The following is a 12,030-nucleotide window of genomic DNA, read 5'->3' as shown; positions in this document are numbered from 1 at the left end:
TTACACTGAGCACTCGAAAAACCATGAAGATGAAACCATGTAACGACAGCGTCCACCATGAGCACAGAGATGTCAACAGATGAAGGTCCGACACTAGAATGCAAATAGCCTACGACGCGGCTAATTTTGCACTTTTAAATGTTAATATTCTTTAACTGTGAGACTATTGGAAAACTGCAAAAACTGAATCAAGTTGTGTAACTATATTCATTTGGAAAAAAGGTTCTTTTGGCCCCTCCCCCTCCTCCGACACCCATGTGCACAGGAGCGCACACACAGCAGATTAGTTATATTTTGCCTGGAGCTCTAGTATCTGGCTTCAAAGTTGGTGCGTGCGTGTGTGTGTGTGTGTGTCAGTTAGTGTGTTGTTAATGAATTAAATACAAATTCACCATAATTGGGTTTTCTCTATAAAAGATGGCCTCAGCTTCAGGTAACAATGCGGGGACTTTAACCGTATCACTTCAGTAATATTACACAAACCGACTGACCCACCTAGTACCTTCGAAGCCCCCGAGGGTCCGGAGCCCGGGGGTGAAGTCACCCACTTTGGTTTGGTAATGCAGCCTTGGCAGCGACTGAAAGAAGTGAGTTAGTTAAAAGAGTTGATTTTTAATTAACTTCCCATCCTCCCGGGGCAGAGGGCAGACACCCTCTCCACATTTAAGATCAGGCTCAAAACTTCACTTTTTGATAAAGTTTATAATTAGGGCAGGCTCAGGCTTGCCTTGAACCGTCCCCCTTGTTATGCTGCCGTAGTCCTCGATTGCTGGGGGACTTCCCATGATGCAACGAGCTCCTCTCTCCTCCTCCTCTTCCTCTCCATCTGTACGCAGTCATATCCCATTAATGCATGTTACTAACTCAGCATCTTCTCTCCTCCTGTTGCTGTCTGCAGGTATTTCTGCCTCCGGAGCTGCAGAGTCTGGATCTCTGACGCCCACTGTGCCCCATGATCCTGCTCAAAACCCACTGCCACAAATATTATTATTAATAATAAAATTATTATTGTACAGAAGACTAACTATATAGAACTTTTATTGTGCTTTGTTCTCTTTCCTCCTGGTCTCTCTTTTCTCTGTCTCCCTCCGAGGCAGACGGCCGCCAACCAAGAGCCCAGTTCTGCTCTGTTTAAAGAGTTTTTCCTTGCCACTGTCGCCAAATGTTTCCTCGTGATGGGTCTCTGCAGAAAACGGTCTAAACCCGCTCTATAAGTGACCTGAGATAACTTCATTATAATGTGCTCTGTCACTTACTGCAGCATCTGACTAGCTTAGCTGTGGCTTAAAACAAGTCTGAGACCTACACTGGAACTTACATGGGGTTTAAAATGCAGACCTGGGCCCAGTTGCAAAATGAGCCAGGGACTTCAGACTGACAATACGTCCCACTTGCAGGCACTGGACATGTGGCTGTGCATTAATTAACAACAAGATAAGAAGTAGGCCTATGTGTCTGTGTCTGGAATCAAAATGAATTGAGGAAAAAGTGACACTTCTAATTGTAGTTACATAATTTAGTGATGAATGTGGTCGGGAAAATGTTTATATTTGTACGAATCCTTAAACGGAACTTAAACTACTTTAAACTAAGTTTGACTATTGCTACGTAGTCAACGTTAGCATTAGCAGCTGTTTACTTACCATTCTTGCTAATTAAGAGCTTCAGCATTTACAATAAAAGCAGTTATAACACGTGCTCCATACCAACAGAGCTGCTTCTTCGGGGCAGACTGGACGCTACAGTGACGAGACGGTCCAGCCGGACAGGGGCTAGCTGGTTAGCATGCTAACAGCAGAATAAGAAAGTGATAGAAATAGAAGAAACAGGTTACTTTCCACCTCTGGAGGCAGATCTTGGTCAGTAAAGGAATGAAGTTTGCAGCCAAACAACAAACAACCTTTTTTCTAAACTGGTAAGTAAATTGTTAAAGTTAATGTTACTGCTAACAGTTCCTGATCCCCCAAAAGAAAAGGTGTTTGATGGAGATGTGGGATGACTCCATATCGAAGTATCTGCAGAAGTTTAACATGTTTATTTATCAACAGAAACTTTTGACCCTCTGTAACAGGCATATTAATCATTCAGCACCACGTGACTGCGAAACCATATCACTTGTGTCAGTTCAGACACGGACAATCCAACGTTGCCTTTAGTGACTTTTGCAAAGCCAGGAACGTGCCAATCCTGCTGGTGAGCACAAAACCACAATCAGCAAATTTGGCTCTTGAGACTCACTGGTAAATGTTTTCATCAGAACTGCATCATAACATCGAGTTGCACAGAATTAGCTGGCTGCTGCGTATATTTATTTTTCCAAATTTCCTGTGCTTTGAATGAAGCAGTGTATTATTTATGTCTCCCGAGTTCAAATACCACAAAGTCCCTCAAGTCATTATCCACTGAGTGAGACGTACCGAGTGACGCCACCCGTGACTGCATATGCAAGGCATTATCATTTCATGATTATAGTTCTCCTGATGTTGTAGGCTGTGGGTTTGAGATGGAAAAATGTCACATCTCAGGTCTCATCTACGCTTCGAGAAGAAGTCGTTGTCGGTATCATTAATGGAATATTTTTACTCCCTTTAGAGTATATATTCATTCTGCACAGAAAATGTGTGTTATTGTATTTCTGACTTATATTTGCTATAAGAAATAAGTGCAAAAAAAAAAATCTTCAGTGGCTTCTCTTACAATAACAAAGAATCATTAGATAAACTGAGGATATTACACTATAAATGAACTCTATTAAAATTAAGACATCCATTTAGCTACCGGGGTTTATCTCAAAGCTGCCTCCAATTTAACTTCAAAAGTTCCTTCAGACAAAGTCTCAGTAAAGGTCCCCTCAGTCGCTGTTGTGTCTTTTATAGGCGTAATTGTGTAGTTAAACTGTTGAAGTCACCATTGGACAGAATACAAGGCGCATTATGTCTCTGATCACTCAGAGGACGAGTGACGCAGGACGACTTCAGAAAGCAGCCAAGCTTCAAAATCTCTTAATACAGAGGTTTGTGGGGTTTTTGCTCTTAAATGCCTGATACTTCTTCCACAGCTCTAGTAATTGAGCAGATTTGTCTTTAAAAAAATGCAGTTGTCTTATTAAATTTTTAGTGCTGTATGCAGAGAACTATTGGCGCTATCAACAAGCATCCATTTTCCATTCAGTTTGCTCCCCAATAGTTAACTATAGTGTGATATATTTTCTCTGTTACATACTGTACATCATAAGAAAAACAGCCCAGTGTCATAAAACTGCTGCTCTGCTAAAGTGTGGATTAAAATGCAATGAAAATGCAAATGAACTTAATTATTTTCTAATAGTTGTAAGTAATGTAAGAGGAGATAAGGTATAAATTATGTGTTATGCCTGTAATTAGCTTTAAATTGGTTTTGTTTCTGGACTCAGAATATGAGTAAATGGTGGTATGACATAATGTAAAGTACAAAAAATAAATCATATCATCCTAAAAAGGCTTGATAATTGAGTTAAAGATTTCATGGTTGTTATCGCACGCTGCAGAGACACGGACTCGTCAAACTCATGTCGAAGCAGTTCCTGCCCCCTTTAGAAAATACCAGTACATCACATGATGAATCTGAATCTGCCTTAGAGTGAAGTAATACCTCGTTTAGCCACGGAGGGCTACATGACAAGCTTATGTTAAAGGAATAGTTTGAAGTTTTGGTAACGGCTGAGAGTTAGATACCACCCGCATGTCTGATATATGTTAGCTTAGCTTAGCATAAAAACCGGAAACAGTTCTGTCCAACTGTTATAAAATGTGCCAACCAGCACCTCTGCTCCCTAATTAACATGTTATATCTCATTCAATTAATTCATACAAATTAATTGAATGTTTTTGTATAAACAACAATGTATACATTTTTTTTTTATTCAAAAACATATCAAGATACGAATAAACAAGGCATTTATTCACAGAAAAAAAACGATTAACAGCATAAACTAATTAAATGTATTAAGTTTATAAATGACAATACACCACTATACAAATAGTAACTGGCAACTGCACAGAGACAAGAAATAGGTGCTTACAGGTGGAATTTGCTGTGAGCTAAGCTAAACTAGCTTAGCTAAACTAGGCTAATGAGCTGCTGGCTGTGGCTTTGTATTTACTGTAGGACACGACAGTGTTATCGATCTGCTCATCTAATTCTCAGTCAGAAAGTGAATAAACATATTACTCAAAAAGTCAAACTTTTGCTTCAGTGCTAACTTAGTAAATGTATGTGGCTGTTAAAAGATTGATCTCATCCATGTTTAATCAACAAAATGTGCATTTCTTGGTTCAGACTGAAGTCATTGCTCCTGAAGAGCATATAAATGAAGTCCAGTGACTGTTTCATTGTAGTTTTATGTGGGGTGAATCATTTTTGGCATCTGAGGGTTTGCCAGTGAATGTTATACGACACTTGGAAAGAAATTTCCACAAAACAGAAACCCCAATTTCCTCTGAAAATGTTGAAATCTGAATGCATTTAGTTTCTTATTGGTCTCCACAGAAATAATGACGAAACACCCACTGTCCTAAATCCAGTTCTTTTCTGGCGTAACTTTAAGTTCACATGAGGTTCACTGTGGTGAAGTATTCCCTGTTACTCAGAGATCAATGAAGCTAAACATGTGCATGGACACGGTGCCAATACAAGTCCGTGCTTTACTGTCTATTAGTCAGAACTGTCTTCATTTTACACAATGAGTCAAAGGATATGAGCTAGTCTGAAAAGCAACAGCTGGAGCTTGCCAGTGGCCATAGGGAAGAAGAACATGATTCAAAACAGACAAGTCAGTTCAGGCAAAAGCATTCATCAGCATTCATACACGATCATGGGTTTTTAAGATTTCAAATAAAAATATCAGGACAAATGTCTGTGGATAGCAAATAAAATACATTTTTCGCTTTTTGATTTATAAAACACTTCTGATGTTACGCTTTGAGGAATTTTACTTGCTCCACATCTCAGCAGGTCAGAAAAACAAATAAATTTATATTACCGTATTATGAGCATTATAGTGTCGCTCTCCAGTTAACAGCATGGAAGGTGTTTATATGATGGTGGTGATGAAAACTTTATCTTCAGATGTCAAAAAAATCATAACTTACAATTTGCCTCATCAGCACCCAGCATTTTAAAAAATAAATCCCGTATATCAACATGTTGTACGTGAACAATTTGAATAAAAATAAAAATAAATTGGATAGTTACAAAAAAACAAAACAAATGACCCTGGCATCATATCAAGCAAGGAAAACTTCTGTCACAGATGTCAGCGACATCCAATTACCAATTACAACTTGTGTTAATTAATGATGTTGTGTTCAAATTAATGAACAAAAACACAAAATGACAAACCCAAGACACATTTTATTTTAATCCTGCACATTCCTCAGGGAATAGCAATTAATGTTTTGAAACTCACCCTTGCAGAATGCCTCATACAGTTAAAGTTAATAGAGTTTAAAGTCAGAGTTTCAAAGTGGATCCACATTAGCACTTTAGTATAGAAATTCACAGGAGGCACACATACAGTAAAACCCCAGCAAAAAGAACACATTACATTTATTAAACAATTTTTTCAAGTAAAACCGAATTACCAGCCGTTCTGAAATGTATTTTGTAATGACACGGGCATTGAGTGTGCAGACAAATGGATTTGTTCGTGGGCCATTATCTCAGGCTGAAAAGAAATAACTTCATTAGAGTGGGAGGCAAACTGTGAGCCTGGGCTGCTGGAGCAGGGGAAGATAGACACAAAGAAAAAGGAAAATATGGATGGAATATATGAATATGGATGGAATAAATTAGGAGGAAGAAGACATAACGCAAACAGCAATTTCCATTGTAAACATAGTAAGAATTAAAAACAGAAAATGCATGAAAACAAATATGTACAGAATGCAATATCACTCATGGCAACAAAGATGTAATTTCTGATTCCTAAAATTCACACTGTATAACATCATACAGGAAAATATTCAAACTACACAAATATGACAATAAAACATTACATTACATACACACAAATAAAAAAAATCAATAATATTAATAATGGATAATTATATGTAGAAATACACGTTATGTATAGTTCTATTATCAGTCAATATCAGGATTGTTTTGATCAAAAAATGTGTGGAAAGAATTAGCAAAAGAATTAGCAAAAGAATTAGCAAAAGAATTAGCAAAAGAAATAGCTAAAGAATTAGCTAAAGAATTAGCTAAAGAATTAGCAAAAGAATTAGCTAAAGAATTAGCTAAAGAATTTGCGCTACTCATGTTTTTATCCTTTTGGAAGAAGCAGACATTACAGAACTTTATCATCTTGACTCAAAGCTGAGTTAGATTAGCTCAACAGTAATGTAGCAAGGCTAAGAGCCATGCTAGTGGCTCTGTGTACCAGGGCACTGCCATGCTTTGGGCCAGTCGCTAATGTCATTATGCTAACATGCAGATGTTCAGCAGGTTTAATGATTATTATGTGTACCATCTTGGTGTAGGGTGTTAGCTAACGAGGTAACATTTGTCAATTAGCAATAAATGCAAAGTACAGCTGAAGCCAAAAGTACCTGACATGTTACAATTTTGACCTGATGGTGGCGCTAGAGGGAAAATCAGGGGATGATCAGAGTGAGTACACTTCATCCTCTGGACACCAGACACGTCTGTACAAAACTTTATAGCAATCTATCCAGTAATTGTCAAGATATTTGAGTCTGTACCAAAGTGGTGGAGTGACCAATGGAGCCATGCAGTTACTGTGGTTAAAATAGTGCACATGCTCTACCAAGGTGTATTTCTACTTAGCTGATGTCCAGCAGACTGTCTGAAACATCCTCGCTCGTCTGTCTGAGCTCGGTAGAAGAAATAAAAAAACCTTGAAAAATCTAATACCATGATCCCCTCACATGCTAACACATCTGTTCATATGGGAATAAGGATTACGATGTGTTCTGCATATTAAATTTACATTAGCCTGGTGTGTAAGTTGGAGCAAATCCAGAGAGTGTGTTACAGTTGCACTCACATAAAAGACTAACACTAACCCAACAGGATGGCTGAAATGTATTACAGCTGTAAGAAGACAGAACATCACACTTATGCATTAGCTCCATAGCAGAGAAACTGTCTTATACACAACAAGTGATAGGTCTGTCGACTTTTCAGATACGAAAGACTTTTGGCTTTACAGATACACAGTTTGAGGATCCTCAGACAAGGCAATGCATCTTCAGCACTGGCTGTCTCCCTGCTGCACTATCTAAATCCTCCTCGGCCCACAATCTGTCAAGGAATACAATAGATTTCCTGAGTAGGAGAAACAACTGATAATGGAAAAGCATAAGGAGTTTCTCTTTGTGTTACACTTTACAGGGTCTGAGCTGCTGCACAAACAGTCTATTGAAAGTCCACATGATGTATGATGTCACTGCCACCGTCCTGCAGCCACTGGGCACACTGGGTCATCATTTCTTTGGCTTGGTGCTCCGCAGCAGACTGCCAGAAGGGTTTTGAGGGAGAGCGCTGCAAAGTATGGAGTCTGGATATAATTTGAAGCAAACTGTGACATAAGGGCTCAAAGTAAGCAGACGTGCAGCCAAAAACATTTTCATAGATTTTCTGTTACGTCTAATTGGGTGAGACTGAGTGAGTGTGGCAGGATTTTGTCGCAGCATTAGACACAGATGTGTGACACATTGGACACACAAGTCGACTTTTCCCAGTATAGAAACTGCTCTGTGTCTGAGATTAAGTCAGAAGATGTGACGTATTTAAACTCCTGAATATTTAACTTTTCAAACTTTATTTTATTTTCACTTAATGTCACTTTAATAGCAGTTTCAGACGCGACTATTGGCACTGATTCTCTAGGTTAGAAATGACTTGAGTTGCTTTCCTGGAGCAATTCCAGCAATTTCATGCACAAGAAAAAGCTTTGTGCTTTTGCAAAAATTTTAATCTATGCAATGAAATGCAGCTCAATACATGGATCACCTTTGTGAGGTGGTTTTTTACTTCCAGTCTCAAAAACTAATGCAAGGCAGCCGACTGAGGACAGTGTACAGAGGAATGAAAACATGGAATGATTTGCTTTCAGATATTTCACATTTACAAGTAAAAGTGTTTTTAAAGAAGAGTTTAAAGAAATATCTAATGGCACAGAACAACAGCCCCTCTACAAAAAGGACATGTTTTATTACATAATATTAGAATAAGATCATTTTCTTTTCATTTTTTAACCTCATTTTATTCTTCAGTCACTGTTGAAGCTGTTTTTAGTGGTATTATTGATTTTTTAACTTGTCACTTTGTCCTTAGTAGTTTTACTGTTGTTTGTATTTCTTGTTATTTTCTTGTTTCCTCTTTTTGTCTTGGATTTAAATTTACATTTTTTTGCATTATGATGTAATTTTACTACTTTGGTAGTAGCTAATGGAGTCTTACATTGGCTTTGATTGACTGTATTTGTAACTCCTAATCAATAATATATATATATATATCTATATATATATAGATATATATATTTATACACACAAAACTAGCTCTCTGCAGATTGTTCAGTGTAGCTTTGTGCCGCTGTGTTTCAGTCATCTGTTCCTGCCTGCCTGTTTGTTTGTACGGCTTGATCTCTGCCTGTTTTTATCTGCCTGTCTGCTTCCTTTGGACTTGTTTGCACTCGCTGACTTCTGTTCTGAACAGAGACCAAGCAAAACTTAGTTTTATTTCACCTGCCACACAACACCTACCAGAATTAGGTCAATAAGAGGAGCCATTAATGACCATATTCTTAAATATACTTTAACTCAATTGCAAGGTTTAAAATAACATAATACAGTTCAGTGCAGAAGTCGGTCTCAATTGCTCCCAACAATTTAAAATAAATAAAATCTTTTCTGCAATCAGGGCGAGCACTCTTTGAGCCTGATTGTTGAATCATTTTCATTCAAGTTTGAAAATCAGAGGTTTGCCAAGCTGGGATCTAATCCCAACTTGGTCAATTTAGCTCAAATTTGAAGGCACTTTATTACAAACGAGGTTGTTACATGTTGTTACGTATTGTTAAATTTTAATTTCAGCCAATATGCAGACAGAGAGGACAAAATAGACGCTCACACAACAGAGGACTGGTGAGAGAAAGACAGTCTCTGGATTGTGTTATGTGTTCCAGCTGAAGTGCAAAAAGAGGGAGGTCACCACCAACTCCTTGTTGTCCTATGTGAGTAGGTGGAGTTTCTCCCCTCTTCACAATGATTTAATGTAAATGCAAATGTGCCACAAAAGACTTGAAATCAAGACAGGGACACACACCCTAAAAAAAGCCCCATAACATGACTTCATTTTCCATTTTCTTTTCTTTTTTTTGTCTGACACCACATTTAAATTCCTTCTGCAGAGTAATGTCACAGGGCAGATGCTGTTATGCATCTCCAGGCTGCCACTCTGGTCTCCGACAGTATATTCCTTTTCTAATGGAGTTAGCACCGCGGGTTTCCAATAAAAGTGGAGGTGCACACATGTCCATGCATATTATTACTGTCAGCGCTGAGGCCAGAATTTGTAATTGTAAAATCTCTGAACTTCAGTGCAAGAGTGAGTTTGAGACGAGGACTGGGTGGCAGACAACATGAAATTATGGTCTTTCGATTTCTCTGTCGTTATTGAGGTAAGACAGACACGACGAGCAGTGAGGCATTTTTTGGACATTGTGAATCAGGCTGATGCACAGTGCAGACCTCGGTTTACGTAAGGCTTATGTAACACAGTCATTCACTTCCAGTTTTTTGTCCTATAGTAGGATATTTTATTTGATCAATAAACCGGATTTTTAACAATGCCTGTTTACCACGTCTGCTCAAGCTTCATTTACGCAGGTCACAACCCTGAATAATCACTCATAGTGGAAAAATGAGAGCAGGACTCCCCGGAGGTATAGGTGACGCTGTAACGTCTACTGTTTCCACTGGAAAGATATGCACACATTTGAGTGGAATTGTGGGTTTAGCAAATTAGATCACTCTTACCATGTTAGTTCTTGAAATAGATGATCACATTGAAAATCCCTCTTCCCTTGGGGCGCTGCTTTTGTGACTGGCGGCTTAATCCTCCTGGAAGAGGCACTATCATTTCATTTGAATGGCATTTTTTGGATCAACGTTTTTAAAATGCATCTTCTGCTGGCACACCGAGGAGCGTATTTCAGAACATTTCTTTTATTTCCCCAAAATACTGTAAGAACAATTATAATCAGAGTCGTGTGGTAAAAAATCTAGACAAATTATAGGCCAAAACTGCAACCAAGATTTTCAGCTCCCATTACTCAACAGGTGACAATCACGTGTATTTTTATTTGCCTTGAAATAAACTGGCCTTGTCATTTGATACCAGGAGGCAACTAAAAACAGGTGGTCAGTCTGTTAAAGAAAGCTTGGAGAACATGATTTTATATCTCCTGAATCTATGTGCTCCTACCTACAAAGGCCAGACACAGGCTCTACAACTGTATTTCTGGTACTGGATAATGACTTTTGCACTTGCACAAAAAAAAAGAAGCATTTAAAGCCTTTAAAATGCAATTAAAATTTTACATGTTAACAACTGTTGGCAGGGATAAAGTGGAGGGTAAGGTGGCCAAAATTCAACTCTACTTTAAGGAGTATACAGCACTGAGCACTTTATTAGGAACACTTTTACACCTGCTTATTCGTGCAATTATCCATCTTCAGTTAATGTTCACATCAAACATCAGAACAGGGAAAAAATGTGATCTCAGTGACTTTGACTGTGGCTAGATGGGCTTGTTTTAGTATTTCTGAAACTGTTGCTCTCCAAGGATTTTCACATACAACGCGATGTCAGGAGCTGAAAGGCTACAGTAACTCAGATAACCACTCTTTATGACTGTGGTGAGCAGAAAAGCATGTCTGAGTGCACAACACATCGACCCTGTTGGGTTCCTTTCCAGTCAGGCTCACCAAAACTGGAAAAAAAACTGGTTTTATTAACATGACAATGAGTTCAGTGTACTTCGGCGGCCTCCCCATGCAGTCACCAGCTGTGACTCCGACACAACACCTTCCGGATGTGGTTGAACAGGAGATTTGGAGCATGAATGTGCAGCTGACAAATCTGCAGAAATGATGTCATGTAATCATGTCAACATGGACCACAATCTCAAAGGCATGTAGAATCCATGCCAGGGAGAACTGAGGTTGTTTAGAGAGAAAAGGGAGGCCTATATAACCAGTTTAAGTGGTGTTCCTAATAAAGTGCTCAGTAACAGTAAATGGCCTACCAGGCTGTATTATGGCAAGTGGTGGATGATGTTTTCATAAACTTTACTTAAGGAAAAATGGAAATACAATCGTGTGAAAATAATCAATTACAAAAATCCTGCATCGAAAATGTTATTTAAATACATAAGTATCATCATCAATTATATATATCATCAATGTAGCTATTATTGTTTATTATTTTTTATTAACTATTATTTGTATTATTATCTATCTTGTATTATCTATCTACCTATCTATCTATCTATCTATCTATCTATCAAAATGTACTTAAAGTATCACAAGTAAAAGAGCCCAGCAGCAGAATTGAATTATATCATTATAACTCTACTATTACTTTTGATTATCAATAAATATATAAGCAACATTTTAATGCTGTACCAGGTTGAGTCAACCTCAAATAATGTAATAACCTGGTTCAGCAGCTACAATAACACCACAAATGTCTCAGAAATTACAACTGAATCCACAAACGTACTACTATTACGTAAATCCATACACGTACTGCTGGACTATAATTACAGGACTGGTGTGTTGGGTTACATTTCAAGTTATAAGTGGGCACTTAAGTATTTCTCAGCAGTGTAATATAACTTTTTGAAGTACCCAACGCCAACTTGTAATTGTTATGTGAATTAACACGAACTTGGTCTTTCCCCGGTTTAACAGCTTGGGCCCCCCCCCCCCCCCCCCCCCCAGTATCCCGGTCCGAGCTGAA

Source organism: Seriola aureovittata, chromosome 1, assembly GCF_021018895.1.
Source record: "Seriola aureovittata isolate HTS-2021-v1 ecotype China chromosome 1, ASM2101889v1, whole genome shotgun sequence".
NCBI lineage: Eukaryota > Metazoa > Chordata > Actinopteri > Carangiformes > Carangidae > Seriola > Seriola aureovittata.
The sequence above is the reverse complement of the archived record's forward strand: the minus strand, read 5'-3'. Positions refer to the sequence as shown.